Source organism: Crinia signifera, chromosome 6 (assembly GCF_055691185.1).
Source record: "Crinia signifera chromosome 6, ASM5569118v1, whole genome shotgun sequence".
Taxonomy (NCBI): Eukaryota; Metazoa; Chordata; class Amphibia; order Anura; family Myobatrachidae; genus Crinia; species Crinia signifera.
The window spans coordinates 5,701,030-5,721,735 of record NC_139222.1 but is presented as its reverse complement, the minus strand read 5'-3'; the positions used below and the strand labels follow the sequence as shown (position 1 = coordinate 5,721,735).

The 20,706-nt window shown below is 52.5% G+C and overlaps 2 protein-coding genes across 4 annotated transcripts in view; one reads left to right on the top strand and one right to left on the bottom strand.

The window, feature by feature from the left end:
- Nucleotides 1–20,706, bottom strand: part of LOC146009858 (uncharacterized) — a 360,424-nt gene that overhangs the window by 134,009 nt on the left and 205,709 nt on the right. The window lies entirely within an intron of this gene.
- The window catches only part of LOC146009862 (uncharacterized), a 151,902-nt gene that overhangs the window by 24,795 nt on the left and 106,401 nt on the right, over nucleotides 1–20,706 (top strand). The window lies entirely within an intron of this gene.

Here is a 20,706-nt window from a genome sequence, read left to right as displayed (position 1 = left end):
AAATGGCAGCATCGTGAATTCGAAGAGGCCACAGGGGGTGGTGAATGCAGAGCGCTCCTGTGCTCCGCTGGATAGGGGTATTTGCCAATACCCTTTGCTCAAATCCAGGGTGGACACATAGCGGGCCCCACCTAATCTGTCCAACAGCTCATCCATTCGTGGCATGGGATACGCATCGGTCACCGTTACCTCATTGAGCTTCCGGTAATCCACGCAGAACCGGGTGGTACCATCTTTCTTCGGCACCAGCACCACCCCGGCTGCCCAGGGGCTACGGGAGGGGACTATTACTCCAAGTTGCAGCATCTCTTCTATTTCGGCCCGGACCTGTCTCAATACTTCCGGGGTTATTCTGTACGCCGCCTGTCGGCAAGGTTTGGCCTCCCCGGTGTCCACATTGTGGGTGGCCAGTGGGGTGCAGCCCGGACGGCAGGTGAACTGGGCTTCATGCTCCCGGAGCACCTCCCCCAGTTCCTGCTGCTGTTGGGGTTCCAGCTGGGCGCCTATCTGCACTGCCTCAATGCCCTGGTTTTGTCGAGCTACCTCTAGCAGGTCAGGGAGGGGGTCTAGCTCGGTCTCACCCATGGGTGGGCAGCACACCACCATCGCCCCTATGTGCCTCTCCACGTACCCCTTAAGCCGGTTTATGTGGAAGACGCGGCATTGCCGGCCCCCTTTGTCTAGGGATACTAGGTAAGAGACGGGACCTTTTCTCTCCATGACGGTGTAGGGACCTGCCCACGTGGCCTGGAGCTTGTTATGCTTCACCGGTATCAGGACCATCACTTTCTGCCCCGGGACCATTTCCCGGAGGCGAGCATGCTGGTCATACCATCCTTTTTGTTTGTCCTGGGCCTGGATTAGGTTCTCTCTGGCTAAGCCCATCACCCGCTTCAGTCGCGCCTGCAGTTGTTCAACGTACTGCAGAACCGGCTGTTCTGGGTCTCGGAAGGTCCCTTCCCACCCTTCCTTGACTAGGTCGAGGGGTCCCCGTACTGAGTGGCCATACAACAGCTCAAAGGGGGAGTAGCCGGTAGACTCTTGTGCCACCTCTCGGTAGGCAAACAGGAGTTGCGGCAGCGCCTTCTCCCAGTCCTTCCCCTCTGAGTGGACGTATGCTTTGAGCAGGGACTTGAGGGTCCCATTGAACCGTTCGCACAACCCATTGGTTTGGGGGTGGTAAGCGGTGGTCCGGAGAGCCCTCACCCCCCACTTCTCCCACAGGGTCTTCACTAGCTCTCCCTGGAATTGGGACCCCTGGTCTGTGAGCACCTCCTGGGGGTACCCCACTCTGCTGAAGATGTCCACAAGGGCCTGTACCACGTGCTCCGCATCTATGGAGGCGAGAGCCACTGCCTCAGGGTACCGGGTGGCCACATCTACCAGAGTGAGGATGTACTTTTTGCCGGACCGACTGGGCACCTTAAGGGGGCCTACAAGGTCTATCGCTACCCTTTTGAATGGCTCCCCTATGATGGGCATGGGCAACAAGGGGGCTTTGGTTGGGGCGCCGGCTAACCGCTGGCAGGTGTCACAAGAGGCGCGGTACTCTTTTACCGCCCGTGACACCCCCGGCCAGAAGAAGTTCTTCACTAGCCGGTTCCGTGTCTTACGGGTGCCCAGGTGGCCGGCGGCCGGGATGTCATGGGCCAGGGCTAGGAGCTCGGGTCTATAGGCTGCGGGGACTATCAGTTGTTTGGGTGAGGTGCCGGGCCCCAGGTCAGGCCTTATGGGGACTATCCTATACAGCAGCCCCTTTTCCCAGACTATACGATTCCCTCCCCGGTCCAGGCCCCCCTGTTCGGCGGCCCGGCGCAACTCGGCCAATGAGGGATCCGTAGCCTGGGCCTTCCTAAACTTCTCTCGGTCGCCCTCCCCCAAGTCAGGAACAGTCGGGAGGTCATGGTTACTTGGTTCACTCACCCTCTCAGGACCGGGGCCTTGTTCCAGGGTTGCACGCCAGGACGGCGCCTGGGTTGGTGTCGGGATCCGTAGTCGGGGGTTCGGGTCTCCCCTCCCTACTCCCCGAGTTTGGCTTCTGGTAACGGGTTGCACAAAATGGGTCACGAGTCCTTGCCCAAGGTCGTTACCTAAAATGACCTTGGCGGGCAGTCCGCTGAGCACGCCCACTTCTATGGTTCCTTGCCCGGCCTTCCAGTCCATTCGAACCCGGGCTACAGGAATGTCCCGCTCCTGGCCTCCTGCGGTGCGGATGGTCACTCGCTGTTGTTGCAGAAGGAGGCCGGGAGGGATTAGGTCGGGCTCCACCAGGGTTAGAGAAGCTCCAGAGTCTCTGAGTCCAGTTACTTCCCGTCCCTCGACCCATACTGGCTGCATGTGTCCCCGCATGTTTTTCGGGGCAGGTGCCCCCGGGTCGCCTACCAGGTCCACGGCATAGACCCCCTCATTGTCCTCATCCCCATCGGTATATAGGTCCTCCTCCTCTTCACCGGGCCCCTTTGCCGGCTGCCCGTAGACAAGGGCTACGGGGGTGGGGCGGTCTTGACCCCGGGGACAGTTCCTCTGCAGGTGCCCCGGCTGTCCACAGCGGAAGCAGTCCCGAGGTCCAATTGGGGTTCGGGACCTGGGAATGGGTGGTGGGAAGTTGGCTGCCGGGGCTCTCGGGGGCTCCCACCGTGGGACCAAGGGTTTGGTAGGGGGCTTCCCTGGCGGGGAGCCCTGAATGGCTCGCCGTAGCCCGGTGGAGGGGGTAGAGAGCGTGTTCCTCCATCCCGAGCGGTTAGCCAGGAATTCGTCGGCTAGGCTGGCGGCCTTCCCCGGGCTGATGGGGTCGCGATCCGCCACCCACTCCCGGAGGTCCACGGGTAATTGGGCCAATAATTGTTCCATTACCATCAGATCCGCAATCTGCCCAGCGCTGGCCGCCTGCTTCCCTTCAGTCCACTTTCGGTAGAGGCTCTGCAGCTGTGAGCCATACTCCACGTAGGAACTACCTTCCTTCTTCCTAATACTTCGGAAGCGCTGGCGGTAGGTTTCAGCAGTGATCTGGAACCGGGCCAGTAGTGCCTTCTTCAGCTCGGCATAGTTCCCACAGGCCTGTACACTGAGTCCTTGGTAGGCTTCCAGGGCCTTCCCGGTCAGACTCGGCCCTAGGTACTTGGGCCAGTCCTCCGGACCTACCCGGTGGACTCCCATCAGGTTCTCAAACATCTGGAGGTGTGTGTCAATGTCCGTCTCGGCCTCCCGGAATGGAGGCACATCCCGGAACCCTAGGCGGGGCCCCCGGTGTCCCAGCGTGTCCAACGCTGCAAGGAGTTGGGCCGGGAGGGTATCCATCGCCGGCTGTGCAGAGGTCCCCGTGCCGGAGTCCTCCGCAGGACTTGTGGCAGTCTCGTCGTCGGGGCCGGCCGGATGGGTGCGTACCCACTCACCGAGCCGACCAATGAGGACTTCACGGGTGTCCGTATCCACAAAGGCGATGTCTTTGGACTGGCATAATACCTGCAGCTCTGGCTTGCGGGCCCTCCGGTAGGGATGTTCGCGCTCCTGTCGAGCCCGCTGCTCCTCATTCTCCTGCATTTTAGCCTGCTTAGGGTCTGGCTTACGTGTTCCTCCCTGTGTGGTTCTATACTATCAGGTTATGGGCTATTGTGCCAACAGAACCTGGCCGTATAACGATACGGGCCCCTGGTTCTGCCTGGTGTACAGGACTGTGTGATCCCCACTGCTTGCCACCAATTGTTAGGACTCCCGGGCTCATGGGTGCATGGAGGGGCCTATCGCTCGTATCCGCCTTGAGAAAGGCAGTGTTTACAGCATTTGCACAGTCCCGGGAGAACCTCGGTTCGCGGATCACACAGTAAGGCCACAAAAGCAAGGTACAAAGCGCACCTTTATTTCATATTAACAGTACATGAAAACCATAACCACACCACTAACACTACACAATACAGGTAGCCTACAATATACACAGCACACACTAACTATATCAGAACCACACAAAGGTGAACACCTCCCCTTCCCTTCCACAGTCAATAGTCACCTTGGGCAGTCTCTGAGCTGAGGCTGGTGGGGCCTTGGTGAGGGGGGAATGCGGAACCCCAGCGGAGGTACGGGCTCCACTGAGCCAAGGCCGATGCCCGCTGCCGGTCCTGCAGGTGATGAATCCCAGCCGCTTGGCCTGTGGGTGCCGTCGGGGTGCTGGCACGCTGGAGGCAACCGCTGGCTGTGGTATGGGGTCCACTGCGCCAGGGCCGACTGCCCACTGCTGGTCCTGCAGGTGATGAATCCCAGCCGCTTGGCCTGTGGGTGCCGTCGGGGTGCTGGCACGCTGGATGCAACCGCTGGCTGTGGTATGGGGTCCACTGCGCCAGGGCCGACTGCCCACTGCTGAAGTTCTGGTGGGGTCTGGAGGGAACTCAGCTTCCTCCCCTGGGATCCTGCCTCGCCGGGTCAGGGATCCTGGATGGATGCAGAAAGTTTTACCCAGAGCTGCTGTGTCAGCCCCTTTTATTCTTGAGTTCTGCGACCGGATTGGTCGTTGCTTGAATCCTGAGATGTAAATGCCCCTGAGTCCTGTGTAGGGATTGGCTGAGGCCGGAGCCCTGGAAACTGGTTGTTCTCTGGGACTCTCTGGCCCCCTGCTGGTCTGGTGCCGGCCAGTCTATAACAAGTCCCCGGGGAGAACAAAAGGCCAGGAACCATTGCTGATAAGGGGCGGCCCAGGTGTGAAGTCAAAACAGACCATATTGTGGATTGCAAGGTCTCAGTCTATTCAACTGGCTGATGCTTCCTGTAGGAGAAAGGGGGGATGAGATAAGGCATTTCCTGCTGGATTCAGACACCCTTAGAGAAATAGTACAGTTTCAGGCCTGCAAAGGTCTGGTAGTCACTGGGCGCTGTTTAGGAATAGCTGGGTGCCTGCCCCCCTGTGTTGGGGTGCAAGCACGGTAGGCCTTTAGGGGGGCTACCCATTGACGAACTGGGGTGGGGCATCCGAAGGTTCGTCACACATACCTCCACACCGCAACATACTGGCACACTGCTACATACCTCCACACCGCAACATAACACCACACTGCTACATACCTCCACACCGCAACATACTGGCACACTGCTACATACCGCAACATACTGGCACACTGCTACATACCTCCACACCGCAACATACTGGCACACTGCTACATACCTCCACACCGCAACATAACACCACACTGCTACATACCTCCACACCGCAACATACTGGCACACTGCTACATACCGCAACATACTGGCACACTGCTACATACCTCCACACCGCAACATACTGGCACACTGCTACATACCTCCACACCACTACATAACACCACACCGCAACATACTGGCACACTGCTACATAGCTCCACACCACTACATAACACCACACCGCTACATACCTCCACACCACTACATAACACCACACCGCAACATACTGGCACACTGCTACATACCTCCACACCACAACATAACACCACACCGCAACATACTGGCACACTGCTACATACCACCACAACATAACACCACACCGCAACATACTGGCACACTGCTACATACCTCCACATCGCAACATAACACCACACTGCTACATACCTCCACATCGCAACATACTGGCACACTGCTACATACCTCCACACCGCAACATACTGGCACACTGCTACATACCTCCACACCGCAACATACTGGCACACTGCTACATACCTCCACATCGCAACATACTGGCACACTGCTACATACCTCCACACCGCAACATACTGGCACACTGCTACATACCTCCACATCGCAACATACTGGCACACTGCTACATACCTCCACACCGCAACATACTGGCACACTGCTACATACCTCCACACCGCAACATACTGGCACACTGCTACATACCTCCACACCGCAACATACTGGCACACTGCTACATACCTCCACATCGCAACATACTGGCACACTGCTACATACCTCCACACCGCAACATACTGGCACACTGCTACATACCTCCACACCGCAACATACTGGCACACTGCTACATACCTCCACACCGCAACATACTGGCACACTGCTACATACCTCCACACCGCAACATACTGGCACACTGCTACATACCTCCACACCGCAACATACTGGCACACTGCTACATACCTCCACACCGCAACATACTGGCACACTGCTACATACCTCCACACCGCAACATACTGGCACACTGCTACATACCTCCACAACATAACACCACACCGCAACATACTGGCACACTGCTACATACCTCCACACCGCAACATACTGGCACACTGCTACATACCTCCACACCGCAACATACTGGCACACTGCTACATACCTCCACACCACTACATACTGGCACACTGTTACATACCTCCACACCACTACATACTGGCACACTGCTACATACCTCCACAACATAACACCACACCGCAACATACTTCGCACACTGCTACATACCTCCACACCGCAACATACTGGCACACTGCTACATACCTCCACACCGCAACATACTGGCACACTGCTACATACCTCGACACCACAACATACTGGCACACTGCTACATACCGCAACATACTGGCACACTGCTACATACCTCCACACCGCAACATAACACCACACTGCTACATACCTCCACACCGCAACATACTGGCACACTGCTACATACCTCCACACCGCAACATAACACCACACTGCTACATACCTCCACACCGCAACATACTGGCACACTGCTACATACCTCCACACCGCAACATACTGGCACACTGCTACATACCTCCACAACATAACACCACACCGCAACATACTGGCACACTGCTACATACCTCCACACCGCAACATACTGGCACACTGCTACATACCTCCACACCGCAACATACTGGCACACTGCTACATACCTCCACACCACTACATACTGGCACACTGTTACATACCTCCACACCACTACATACTGGCACACTGCTACATACCTCCACAACATAACACCACACCGCAACATACTTCGCACACTGCTACATACCTCCACACCGCAACATACTGGCACACTGCTACATACCTCCACACCGCAACATACTGGCACACTGCTACATACCTCCACACCACAACATACTGGCACACTGCTACATACCGCAACATACTGGCACACTGCTACATACCTCCACACCGCAACATAACACCACACTGCTACATACCTCCACACCGCAACATACTGGCACACTGCTACATACCTCCACACCGCAACATAACACCACACTGCTACATACCTCCACACCGCAACATACTGGCACACTGCTACATACCTCCACACCGCAACATAACACCACACTGCTACATACCTCCACACCGCAACATACTGGCACACTGCTACATACCGCAACATACTGGCACACTGCTACATACCTCCACACCGCAACATACTGGCACACTGCTACATACCTCCACACCGCAACATAACACCACACTGCTACATACCTCCACACCGCAACATACTGGCACACTGCTACATACCGCAACATACTGGCACACTGCTACATACCTCCACACCGCAACATACTGGCACACTGCTACATACCTCCACACCACTACATAACACCACACCGCAACATACTGGCACACTGCTACATACCTCCACACCGCAACATACTGGCACACTGCTACATAGCTCCACACCACTACATAACACCACACCGCTACATACCTCCACACCACTATATAACACCACACCGCAACATACTGGCACACTGCTACATACCTCCACACCACAACATAACACCACACCGCAACATACTGGCACACTGCTACATACCACCACAACATAACACCACACCGCAACATACTGGCACACTGCTACATACCTCCACATCGCAACATAACACCACACTGCTACATACCTCCACATCGCAACATACTGGCACACTGCTACATACCTCCACACCGCAACATACTGGCACACTGCTACATACCTCCACACCGCAACATACTGGCACACTGCTACATACCTCCACATCGCAACATACTGGCACACTGCTACATACCTCCACACCGCAACATACTGGCACACTGCTACATACCTCCACATCGCAACATACTGGCACACTGCTACATACCTCCACACCGCAACATACTGGCACACTGCTACATACCTCCACACCGCAACATACTGGCACACTGCTACATACCTCCACATCGCAACATACTGGCACACTGCTACATACCTCCACACCGCAACATACTGGCACACTGCTACATACCTCCACACCGCAACATACTGGCACACTGCTACATACCTCCACACCGCAACATACTGGCACACTGCTACATACCTCCACACCGCAACATACTGGCACACTGCTACATACCTCCACACCGCAACATACTGGCACACTGCTACATACCTCCACACCGCAACATAACACCACACTGCTACATACCTCCACACCGCAACATACTGGCACACTGCTACATACCTCCACACCGCAACATAACACCACACTGCTACATACCTCCACACCGCAACATACTGGCACACTGCTACATACCGCAACATACTGGCACACTGCTACATACCTCCACACCGCAACATACTGGCACACTGCTACATACCTCCACACCGCAACATAACACCACACTGCTACATACCTCCACACCACAACATACTGGCACACTGCTACATACCGCAACATACTGGCACACTGCTACATACCTCCACACCGCAACATACTGGCACACTGCTACATACCTCCACACCACTACATAACACCACACCGCTACATACCTCCACACCACTACATAACACCACACCGCAACATACTGGCACACTGCTACATACCTCCACACCACAACATAACACCACACCGCAACATACTGGCACACTGCTACATACCACCACAACATAACCCCACACCGCAACATACTGGCACACTGCTACATACCTCCACATCGCAACATAACACCACACTGCTACATACCTCCACATCGCAACATACTGGCACACTGCTACATACCTCCACACCGCAACATACTGGCACACTGCTACATACCTCCACACCGCAACATACTGGCACACTGCTACATACCTCCACACCGCAACATACTGGCACACTGCTACATACCTCCACATCGCAACATACTGGCACACTGCTACATACCTCCACACCGCAACATACTGGCACACTGCTACATACCTCCACATCGCAACATACTGGCACACTGCTACATACCTCCACACCGCAACATACTGGCACACTGCTACATACCTCCACACCGCAACATACTGGCACACTGCTACATACCTCCACACCGCAACATACTGGCACACTGCTACATACCTCCACATCGCAACATACTGGCACACTGCTACATACCTCCACACCACAACATACTGGCACACTGCTACATACCTCCACACCGCAACATACTGGCACACTGCTACATACCTCCACACCGCAACATACTGGCACACTGCTACATACCTCCACACCGCAACATACTGGCACACTGCTACATACCTCCACACCGCAACATACTGGCACACTGCTACATACCTCCACACCGCAACATACTGGCACACTGCTACATACCTCCACACCGCAACATACTGGCACACTGCTACATACCTCCACAACATAACACCACACCGCAACATACTGGCACACTGCTACATACCTCCAGGGGCGGATTGGGAATTAAAACCAGCCCGGGAAATATCTTGAAGCAGCCCTAAGTAGGGGGGGGGGGGGGGGGGTGTTGTTGCGCGCCGCAGGCGCGCCCGATTTTTTTGGGGGGCGTGGCCTATCAATATGGGGGTGTGGCCTATTTCAACGAGCTGCTGGCTATGTCCCCAGCCCCTCAGGCTACAGAATAGGCACATGCGTACAGCGTTTATTCTGCAGCCTGTGGGGCTGGGGAGATAGAGACAGGGGGGGGGGGGGGGGCTGAGAGTGGCTGAGAATGAAGGGAGTGAGGACTTACGCAGGGTGGCACAGGACGCAGAGTGTGAGGGGGGCATGGTGGCACGGGATGCAGGGATGGGAGTCACAAAGTGGTGGAGCATGCAAGGAGGGGAGACAGTGATGCCCATTATACATATGTCACACACCGTGATGCTCCATTATACATATGCCACACACTGTGATGCACCATTATACATATGCCACACACCATAATGCTCCATTATACATATGCCGCACACTGTGATGCCCATTATACATATGCCAAACACCGTGATGCTCATTATACATATGCCACACACCTTGATGCCCATTATACATATGCCGCACACCGTGATGCCCATTATACATATGCCACACACCATAATGCCCATTATACATATGCCACACACCATGATGCCCATTATACATATGCCTCACACCGTGATGCTCATTATACATATGCCTCACACCGTGATGCCCATTATACATATGCCAAACACCGTGATGCTCATTAGACATATGCCACACACCGTGATGCCCATTATACATATGCCGCACACCGTGATGCTCATTATACATATGCCTCACACCGTGATGCCCATTATACATATGCCGCACACCGTGATGCCCATTATACATATGCCACACACCGTGATGCCCATTATACATATGCCACACACCGTGATGCCCATTATACATATGCCGCACACCGTGATGCTCATTATACATATGCCTCACACCGTGATGCCAATTATACATATGCCGCACACCGTGAGGCCCATTATACATATGCCACCCACCATAATGCTCGATTATACATATGCCGCACACCGTGAGGCCCATTATACATATGCCGCACACCGTGATGCCCATTATACATATGCCGCACACCGTGATGCCCATTATACATATGCCGCACACCGTGATGCCCATTATACATATGCCGCACACCGTGATGCCCATTATACATATGTCACACACCATAATGCTCCATTATACATATGCCGCACACCGTGATGCCATTATACATATGCTACACACCGTGATGCCCATTATACATATGTCACACACCATAATGCTCCATTATACATATGCCGCACACCGTGATGCCATTATACATATGCTACACACCGTGATGCCCATTATACATATGCCTCACACCTTGATGCCCATTAAACATATGCCGCACACCGTGATGCCCTCAGGGCGGCGGTGGGGTTGGTGCCGCTACAGGGGGGGGGGGGGTTTGTTGCTGTCGCCACAGCTGGTGGGGGCGGGGCGGTGGGGTTGAGGACACTACTCACCACCGCCTCCGTTGACATCCAGCGGCATTGCCCAAAATATATATATACACACACACACATATTATATATATATATATATATATATATACAAACACATATATATATATATATATATCTATATAGATATATATATATATATATATATATATATATATATATATATTGTATATATACACACATATAATATGAGGCAGGCTGCATTATTTATTATTATTATTATTATTTGTGGCACTCACTTTACCCGCGTCTCCTGTGGCTGCCCTCAGAGTCAGCAGTCAGACTTTTTCTGCTGCTGCCCTGCTGCCCATGAAATCCGGCTCCCCAGCCCAGCGTGCAGTCCGACTCATGCACGCTGCTGCAGCTGGGGAGCATCACGGGCTAGGCAGCACTTCATCCAGACCGCGGGAGCAGCTGTGTGCGCTCGCGCATGCGCACCAGCCCTCCCGCGGCCATGTTAAGTTTGGGAGCATACGAGGCCGGCCGCGGCCATCTTTAATGAGGTAATAGTGCTGCGGCCGCGGACAGCACGGAGACAGCTGTTCGGCGGCCCGCGGCCCTGATAAGGAGGGTGGGCGGCCACTTCGGCTTTAAAATGTGCCGGCCCACCGGGAAACGGCCCGGTTTCCCGGTGGGCCAATCCGCCCCTGCATACCTCCACACCGCAACATACTGGCACACTGCTACATACCTCCACACCGCAACATACTGGCACACTGCTACATACCTCCACACCACTACATACTGGCACACTGTTACATACCTCCACACCACTACATACTGGCACACTGCTACATACCTCCACAACATAACACCACACCGCAACATACTTCGCACACTGCTACATACCTCCACACCGCAACATACTGGCACACTGCTACATACCTCCACACCGCAACATACTGGCACACTGCTACATACCTCCACACCACAACATACTGGCACACTGCTACATACCGCAACATACTGGCACACTGCTACATACCTCCACACCGCAACATAACACCACACTGCTACATACCTCCACACCGCAACATACTGGCACACTGCTACATACCTCCACACCGCAACATAACACCACACTGCTACATACCTCCACACCGCAACATACTGGCACACTGCTACATACCTCCACACCGCAACATAACACCACACTGCTACATACCTCCACACCGCAACATACTGGCACACTGCTACATACCGCAACATACTGGCACACTGCTACATACCTCCACACCGCAACATACTGGCACACTGCTACATACCTCCACACTGCAACATAACACCACACTGCTACATACCTCCACACCGCAACATACTGGCACACTGCTACATACCGCAACATACTGGCACACTGCTACATACCTCCACACCGCAACATACTGGCACACTGCTACATACCTCCACACCACTACATAACACCACACCGCAACATACTGGCACACTGCTACATACCTCCACACCGCAACATACTGGCACACTGCTACATCGCTCCACACCACTACATAACACCACACCGCTACATACCTCCACACCACTATATAACACCACACCGCAACATACTGGCACACTGCTACATACCTCCACACCACAACATAACACCACACCGCAACATACTGGCACACTGCTACATACCACCACAACATAACACCACACCGCAACATACTGGCACACTGCTACATACCTCCACATCGCAACATAACACCACACTGCTACATACCTCCACATCGCAACATACTGGCACACTGCTACATACCTCCACACCGCAACATACTGGCACACTGCTACATACCTCCACACCGCAACATACTGGCACACTGCTACATACCTCCACATCGCAACATACTGGCACACTGCTACATACCTCCACATCGCAACATACTGGCACACTGCTACATACCTCCACACCGCAACATACTGGCACACTGCTACATACCTCCACATCGCAACATACTGGCACACTGCTACATACCTCCACACCGCAACATACTGGCACACTGCTACATACCTCCACACCGCAACATACTGGCACACTGCTACATACCTCCACACCGCAACATACTGGCACACTGCTACATACCTCCACATCGCAACATACTGGCACACTGCTACATACCTCCACACCGCAACATACTGGCACACTGCTACATACCTCCACACCGCAACATACTGGCACACTGCTACATACCTCCACACCGCAACATACTGGCACACTGCTACATACCTCCACACCGCAACATACTGGCACACTGCTACATACCTCCACACCGCAACATACTGGCACACTGCTACATACCTCCACACCGCAACATACTGGAACACTGCTACATACCTCCACACCGCAACATACTGGCACACTGCTACATACCTCCACAACATAACACCACACCGCAACATACTGGCACACTGCTACATACCTCCACACCGCAACATACTGGCACACTGCTACATACCTCCACACCGCAACATACTGGCACACTGCTACATACCTCCACACCACTACATACTGGCACACTGTTACATACCTCCACACCACTACATACTGGCACACTGCTACATACCTCCACAACATAACACCACACCGCAACATACTTCGCACACTGCTACATACCTCCACACCGCAACATACTGGCACACTGCTACATACCTCCACACCGCAACATACTGGCACACTGCTACATACCTCCACACCACAACATACTGGCACACTGCTACATACCGCAACATACTGGCACACTGCTACATACCTCCACACCGCAACATAACACCACACTGCTACATACCTCCACACCGCAACATACTGGCACACTGCTACATACCTCCACACCGCAACATAACACCACACTGCTACATACCTCCACACCGCAACATACTGGCACACTGCTACATACCTCCACACCGCAACATAACACCACACTGCTACATACCTCCACACCGCAACATACTGGCACACTGCTACATACCGCAACATACTGGCACACTGCTACATACCTCCACACCGCAACATACTGGCACACTGCTACATACCTCCACACCGCAACATAACACCACACTGCTACATACCTCCACACCGCAACATACTGGCACACTGCTACATACCGCAACATACTGGCACACTGCTACATACCTCCACACCGCAACATACTGGCACACTGCTACATACCTCCACACCACTACATAACACCACACCGCAACATACTGGCACACTGCTACATACCTCCACACCGCAACATACTGGCACACTGCTACATAGCTCCACACCACTACATAACACCACACCGCTACATACCTCCACACCACTATATAACACCACACCGCAACATACTGGCACACTGCTACATACCTCCACACCACAACATAACACCACACCGCAACATACTGGCACACTGCTACATACCACCACAACATAACACCACACCGCAACATACTGGCACACTGCTACATACCTCCACATCGCAACATAACACCACACTGCTACATACCTCCACATCGCAACATACTGGCACACTGCTACATACCTCCACACCGCAACATACTGGCACACTGCTACATACCTCCACACCGCAACATACTGGCACACTGCTACATACCTCCACATCGCAACATACTGGCACACTGCTACATACCTCCACACCGCAACATACTGGCACACTGCTACATACCTCCACACCGCAACATACTGGCACACTGCTACATACCTCCACACCGCAACATACTGGCACACTGCTACATACCTCCACACCGCAACATACTGGCACACTGCTACATACCTCCACACCGCAACATACTGGCACACTGCTACATACCTCCACACCGCAACATAACACCACACTGCTACATACCTCCACACCGCAACATACTGGCACACTGCTACATACCTCCACACCGCAACATAACACCACACTGCTACATACCTCCACACCGCAACATACTGGCACACTGCTACATACCGCAACATACTGGCACACTGCTACATACCTCCACACCGCAACATACTGGCACACTGCTACATACCTCCACACCGCAACATAACACCACACTGCTACATACCTCCACACCGCAACATACTGGCACACTGCTACATACCGCAACATACTGGCACACTGCTACATACCTCCACACCGCAACATACTGGCACACTGCTACATACCTCCACACCACTACATAACACCACACCGCAACATACTGGCACACTGCTACATAGCTCCACACCACTACATAACACCACACCGCTACATACCTCCACACCACTACATAACACCACACCGCAACATACTGGCACACTGCTACATACCTCCACACCACAACATAACACCACACCGCAACATACTGGCACACTGCTACATACCACCACAACATAACACCACACCGCAACATACTGGCACACTGCTACATACCTCCACATCGCAACATAACACCACACTGCTACATACCTCCACATCGCAACATACTGGCACACTGCTACATACCTCCACACCGCAACATACTGGCACACTGCTACATACCTCCACACCGCAACATACTGGCACACTGCTACATACCTCCACATCGCAACATACTGGCACACTGCTACATACCTCCACACCGCAACATACTGGCACACTGCTACATACCTCCACATCGCAACATACTGGCACACTGCTACATACCTCCACACCGCAACATACTGGCACACTGCTAAATACCTCCACACCGCAACATACTGGCACACTGCTACATACCTCCACACCGCAACATACTGGCACACTGCTACATACCTCCACATCGCAACATACTGGCACACTGCTACATACCTCCACACCGCAACATACTGGCACACTGCTACATACCTCCACACCGCAACATACTGGCACACTGCTACATACCTCCACACCGCAACATACTGGCACACTGCTACATACCTCCACACCGCAACATACTGGCACACTGCTACATACCTCCACACCGCAACATACTGGCACACTGCTACATACCTCCACACCGCAACATACTGGCACACTGCTACATACCTCCACACCGCAACATACTGGCACACTGCTACATACCTCCACAACATAACACCACACCGCAACATACTGGCACACTGCTACATACCTTCACACCGCAACATACTGGCACACCGCAACATACTGGCACACTGCTACATACCTCCACACCACTACATACTGGCACACTGTTACATACCTCCACACCACTACATACTGGCACACTGCTACATACCTCCACAACATAACACCACACCGCAACATACTGGCACACTGCTACATACCTCCACACCGCAACATACTGGCACACTGCTACATACCTCCACACCGCAACATACTGGCACACTGCTACATACCTCCACAACATAACACCACACCGCAACATACTGGCACACTGCTACATACCTCCACACCGCAACATACTGGCACACTGCTACATACCTCCACACCACTACATACTGGCACACTGTTACATACCTCCACACCACTACATACTGGCACACTGCTACATACCTCCACAACATAACACCACACCGCAACATACTGGCACACTGCTACATACCTCCACAACATAACACCACACCGCAACATACTGGCACACTGCTACATACCTCCACACCGCAACATACTGGCACACTGCTACATACCTCCACACCGCAACATACTGGCACACTGCTACATACCTCCACAACATAACACCACACCGCAACATACTGGCACACTGCTACATACCTCCACACCGCAACATACTGGCACACTGCTACATACCTCCACACCGCAACATACTGGCACACTGCTACATACCTCCACACCACTACATACTGGCACACTGTTACATACCTCCACACCACTACATACTGGCACACTGCTACATACCTCCACAACATAACACCACACCGCAACATACTGGCACACTGCTACATACCTCCACAACATAACACCACACCGCAACATACTGGCACACTGCTACATACCTCCACACCGCAACATAACACCACACTGCTACATACCTCCACACCACAACATAACACCACACCGCTACATACTGGCACACTGCTACATACCTCCACACCGCAACATACTGGCACACTGCTACATAGCTCCACACCACTACATATCACCACACCGCTACATACCTCCACACCAGTACATAACGCCACACCGCAACATACTGGCACACTGCTACATACCACCACAACATAACACCACACCGCAACATACTGGCACACTGCTACATACCACCACAACATAACACCACACCGCAACATACTGGCACACTGCTACATACCTCCACACCACAACATAACACCACACCGCAACATACTGGCACACTGCTACATACCACCACAACATAACACCACACCGCAACATACTGGCACACTGCTACATACCTCCACACCACAACATGACACCACACCGCAACATACTGGCACACTGCTACATACCACCACAACATAACACCACACCGCAACATACTGGCACACTGCTACATACCTCCACACCACAACATAACACCACACCGCAACATACTGGCACACTGCTACATACCTCCACACCACAACATAACACCACACCGCAACATACTGGCACACTGCTACATACCTCCACACCACAACATAACACCACACCGCAACATACTGGCACACTGCTACATACCTCCACACCACAACATAACACCACACCGCAACATACTGGCACACTGCTACATACCACCACAACATAACACCACACCGCAACATACTGGCACACTGCTACATACCTCCACACCACAACATAACACCACACTGCTACATACCTCCACACCACAACATAACACCACACCGCAACATACTGGCACACTGCTACATACCTCCACACCGCAACATAACACCACACCGCAACATACTGGCACACTGCTACATACCACCACAACATAACACCACACCGCAACATACTGGCACACTGCTACATACCACCACAACATAACACCACACCGCAACATACTGGCACACTGCTACATACCTCCACACCGCAACATAACACCACATTGCTACATACCGCAACATACTGGCACACTGCTACATACCTCCACACCGCAACATAACACCACACTGCAACATACTGGCACACTGCTACATACCACCACAACATAACACCACACCGCAACATACTGGCACACTGCTACATACCACCACAACATAACACCACACCGCAACATACTGGCACACTGCTACATACCTCCACACCGCAACATAACACCACACTGCTACATACCTCCACACCACAACATAACACCACACCGCAACATACTGGCACACTGCTACATACCTCCACACCACAACATAACACCATACCGCAACATACTGGCACACTGCTACATACCTCCACACCACAACATAACACCACACCGCAACATACTGGCACACTGCTACATACCACCACAACATAACACCACACCGCAACATACTGGCACACTGCTACATACCTCCACACCACAACATAACACCACACCGCAACATACTGGCACACTGCTACATACCTCCACACCACAACATAACACCACACCGCAACATACTGGCACACTGCTACATACCTCCACACCACAACATAACACCACACCGCAACATACTGGCACACTGCTACATACCTCCACACCACAACATAACACCACACCGCAACATACTGGCACACTGCTACATACCACCACAACATAACACCACACCGCAACATACTGGCACACTGCTACATACCTCCACACCACAACATAACACCACACTGCTACATACCTCCACACCACAACATAACACCACACCGCAACATACTGGCACACTGCTACATACCTCCACACCGCAACATAACACCACACCGCAACATACTGGCACACTGCTACATACCTCCACACCGCAACATAACACCACACCGCAACATACTGGCACACTGCTACATACCTCCACACCGCAACATAACACCACATTGCTACATACCGCAACATACTGGCACACTGCTACATACCTCCACACCGCAACATACTGGCACACTGCTACATACCTCCACACCACTAAATAACGCCACACCGCAACATACCGGCACACTGCTACATACCTCCACACCACAACATAACACCACACTGCTACATTCCGCAACATACTGGCACACTGCTACATACCTCCACACCACAACATAACACCACACTGCTACATACCTCCACAACATAACACCACACTGCTACATTCCGCAACATACTGGCACACTGCTACATACCTCCACACCACAACATAACACCACACTGCTACATACCTCAACACCACACCGCAACATACTGGCACACTGCTACATACCTCCACACCACAACATAACACCACACTGCTACATACCGCAACATACTGGCACACTGCTACATACCTCCACACCACAACATAACACCACACTGCTACATACCGCAACATACTGGCACACTGCTACATAGCTCCACACCACTACATACCTCCATAACGCCACAACGCTACATAATGCCACACCGCTACATACTGGCACACCGCTACATGGCTGCTGGAGTCACAGGGACACAGTGAGGGGAAGGAAAGATGCACAATGCACTCTCTTCCCCTTCAAAAGGAAGCTGCGGTGTCGGAGGAGACAGACAGAAAGGTGGGCCGCAGAAGTCCCAGAATGCTGTTTCTGGTTACGTCATTACATTTTTGAAAAGAGATTCAGGAACGGCGTTGCTGCCCAAAAATAGCCCTGTCCCCACATACCCGCACACCGCAACATACCAGCACAACTCCACATATCGGCACACCGCCACATACGCCACACGCTGCATACCGGCACACCGCCACATACGGCACAGCCTGCATACCGGCACGCCGATACATTTCAAGCACTGTATATAACTTAGAAGAAACTGTATATAACTTAGTATCGATATTGAATATATACCATATAGTATAATGTAACATACAGGGTAATGTACACATAATATATGACATGCAACATGTATGTAGTATGATATATTATTACACATAGTACATATAATATGCATATATGGTGTGTAATATACATAGTACAGATACATTATACACTGTATGGTATATATGTGTACTTTATATATATATATATATTACACGATATACGCATATTATATGTAATATGTGTAATATCATACTACATACATGTCATATATATTATGAGTACATTACCCTGTATGTTACATTATGCACAGTATGGTATATATATGATATAACACACATGATAATGCACATATAACATATGACATGTAACACGTAAGAAGTATGACATATAACACAGCAGCCTCTCTCATTAGATCACCTCCCACTGTTATCTCCGCTGCCCCAAACCAACATGGCCGCCGCGGCCTCACGCACCTTGTCGCAGGGACGCGCATGCTCAGAGCCCGCATACTGAACGAACGACCACTAGAGGGCGATGAATGCAGAACAATACACAGTCTCTACAAAAACACTAGAGGACAGTTTTTAAACAACGTCTGTATCCACTAAAAGTATTGGCGGCCATTTTCCTGTGGTT